Source organism: Mizuhopecten yessoensis, unplaced genomic scaffold (genome assembly GCF_002113885.1).
Source record: "Mizuhopecten yessoensis strain PY_sf001 unplaced genomic scaffold, ASM211388v2 scaffold1375, whole genome shotgun sequence".
Lineage (NCBI taxonomy): Eukaryota > Metazoa > Mollusca > Bivalvia > Pectinida > Pectinidae > Mizuhopecten > Mizuhopecten yessoensis.
In genome coordinates, this window is record NW_018404015.1 from 490,593 (window position 1) to 494,450 (window position 3,858).

Here is a 3,858-nt window from a genome sequence, read left to right on the forward strand (position 1 = left end):
GTTTTGTTATCAGCTGTTTTGCATTGCTACCATATACTCATACAATGTATTAAGTCCCATCTGTTTTGCTGCAGCTTTAAGTACACATGCTGTAGCCCAACCCTGGTGTTTTATCATGTTGTTTCAGTACGTGAATCTATTTGGAATAGCAGAGAAACCATGACCCAAGACTGCCTCATGTTTCCATTCATCCTATCCCAGTTGTTACACATGAAATTCCATAAAACAGATACAAAACCTTAGTCAATGGAAGAAGCAATTCCCATCACCTGGCACATTGACAACATGTTGATGATTTGTTCCTAAAATATCAGTTTGAAGTGCGTTCCGGGCGCGGGTCGCATATTTCCCGCATATTATAGAGGGCCGGAGTTCTGACGTTAATCGACGACAGACCGATATGAAAAAAGTCGATAAAACTTCAGAATAATTCGGACTACTGTAGTGATTGTGGGAGTTAGGACACCTATAGTGTTGTTGGAGAAAGGAAACATGTTGTGATTGTGGTAGTGAGGAACCATGTAGTGGTTATAGGAGTGAGGAAACCTATAGTGATTGTGGAAGTGAGGAAACCCGCAGTGGTTGTGGGGATTGTTAAAATAACATATTGTATGAATTTCAATCCGGCTTCAGGAAATCACACTCTACTGACTCCTGTTTGATATATCTCATGGACTATATAAAATCTCAAACGTCGAAAGGTTTATTCCCTGGTATGGTCTTGTTAGACCTACAAAACGCTTTCGATACAGTAAATCATTCTATATTGTGTAACAAATTAAAGTTTATTGGTGTCGAGTCCTGCAACTGGTTCAAATCTTATTTAGAAAATAGATCTCAAGTAGTCAGTGTTAATTGGGTACACTCGTCAGTTGGTAATGTCAACTGCGGGGTTCCTCAGGGCAGTTTATTGGGACCACTTTTATTTTTGGTTTATATCAATGACATGGAAATAAGTATTGAAAATTCATGTAAATTACTTCTCTATGCGGATGACAGTGCTATCATATTATCACATAAATGCCCTGAAACAATTTCATCTAAACTCTCCATGGTTTTGGAATCCTGTCATGATTGGCTTGTTGACAATAAATGATCATTACATCTGGGAAAAACAGAAAGTATCATTTTTTTGTCCAAAGGGAAAATTAATTCAAACGCCCAGGGATAAATTTCAGGTTTGTTGCAAAGGTTAAATAATTAATTCTCATTCTGCTGTAAAATACCTTGGGGTGATGATTTACAGATTTTTATCTGGAGGAGAAATTGTCTCCAATGTCATACAAAAAATCATCTTTAATGAGAAATGCCCTCAGTATATGCATGAATTTTTCACCAAAAACAATGACACATACAGTTCTAGATCCGGAAATTCAAATTTCTCTATTCAAAACGTTAAGGGGGACAGAAATATCTGCTTTTTTTCTTTTCGGCTGCTAAAGATTGGAACTCTTTACCGGATCATATCAAAAATATCAAAAACAAACATAAATTCAAAACCAATGCTAAAAAACACCTTGTGCTGCAAGCAAAAAATGCAGTTGGTGATCTCTTTGCCTACTAATGAGCACACATGTATTACCGCTTCATTCTCTGTCACAAAATACATATATAGACCTTTGCGATGGCGCAGGTCGGGCAGACCTCGCTGGTAGGGGGACCCCCAACCCTTGGAAAGCTTGACTTGCGGCATTGCACAATCATGTCAAATTTCCATGCCTTTCTATAAACAGTAATGTAAAGATCTGTCGGTATAATGAGTTTGTTTTAGTATTTTGATATCTTTGAGAATAACTATGTAACAATATTTCATAGTTTGCTACTATAAGAAGCTGTCTGCCACTATGAATAATAATTATTATGTATGTTGTATTGTTTTCTATATAAATTGAAATACAATTCTACCGATCCATTATCTAATATGATACACACATATCCTGTTCAGTTCTATCTCAACCTTACTGGATTGATTTTCTTATTCTTGCTTTTATTTTCTTCCATTTTTAAAGGACCCTATTGGAAATAAGATACTTTGTGGCTTTATGGGTAATCCTAGGTAAATGGCACTCACTACTTCTATTATGCGACTTATTTATATCTACCTTCATGTACTAAAAAGTAGTCTCATTTTATAGTAATATCTCCCTTTTTTACAGTGTAGACCTTTTTAAGATTGTTATACTCTGTGATATATGCCAAGGATTGAATTAAGAAACCTTTTATTATAATAGATCTATTCTTATTCTCAGTCTTAATACGAAATATTCTTTTTATTTACAAGCTGCATTGTGATCTTAATTGTATGTTTTATTCTAAATTGTGATATCTTGTAATAACATGCTTATCTTACCTGAATAAATATTATCATTATGATTATATCGTCATTCACTTTTGATGACGTCACAATTACCGATACATTCAAAATACATAAAATGCGTCATCGGTAATTGTGACGTCATCAAAAGTGAATGACGATATAATAATAATGTAAATTATCTGCATCCATATTAAACATGAACTCAAGCGGGCTTTATGCAATACCGACATAAAAATTGAAAAAACGCCGTTCAATCGCTATATGAATTCGTTTGTGAATATCATATCCAGTCCTCATTATTACGATGTTGTTTGCCCTTAAATGACTCAAATTGTCGGTGGACCGTAAAAATGTACAATGACAAAACTATTATATCCGGGAACTGGTGTGTTGTATGCGATATTAAATATCATATTCAGTAGTTAATGGTATATTCTGTGAATTTATGTGGCATATCTTCACTATAAATTGTTATATTCAGCAAATAATGATGTAATGTATTCGTTGATGAGTACTATATTCTGTCAGTAATTGAATAATGAATTAATTGTGGAATATGATATTCAGTCAGTAATGCTGTTATGTATTCATTGTTGAATTGTGGAATCGATACAGATTTGCCATCACTTTGGGTCTTAAACACTCATTACCTATAACATGTTGGCTTAGACACCATGTGCACGAGTCGAAGTTGCACTAATAAGGAACCCGTGAACTTGTCAACCCTCATTGATGGGAGTAGAACTTATTTCAACTTCCCCTCTATTATTATCCAAACAGTAATTAGTATTGCCTAAATTCTTATTCAACCGATTAAACTAGATCAAATAACGCAATTTACACAATAAACAAATTACATTGGACAAACATGGGCAGAACTAATGTGTATACATCCCCGGCGCCACTAGTTTCCGGTCACCTTTAATGGGGTCGTAGCTAGTCGTCCGCAGAAATAACACACCTCCTGTTTGTCTCTCTCTATAAACAGACCACAGAAAACAAGTGACCATTACCTATACAGATTTCGTCCATTTAAATGAATGCCATCTAAACGTTTAGGAAAAGAAGTTTCACGTATTGCTACTGAATGTTCAGTTCTGGTTGTATATATATATATCGATTATAGATTTATATTTACATGTTTGCTGAAAATTTCTGAATAAACGCTACCAAGGAAATAACGTCCATAGGGCCCCCCCCCCCCCCCCCACCCTAAGGGGTGACAAGTCGATAGCCTCGTGCCGATTAGCACGTGTTTAATTGTGGCGTAATGAAAATGTGTCATTGGTGATTGTGACGTCATCAAAAGTGAATGACGATATTCATACTCCACGTGTGTTTTTGTTTACAAACATGGCAGACTACTGTCGTTGGAGCTGTGACTAAAATAATATTATGTCAGAAAAATATTCATCCCCTACCTTACGGGTGTGACAGAGAAATCTCCAACCCGAGAGGAGATGTTGTTTGTTTGTCTAACCTGAGGCTATGACATTGGAAGGGAAGATTCTATAAAACAACGCTCTTTAGAATCAGTGTCG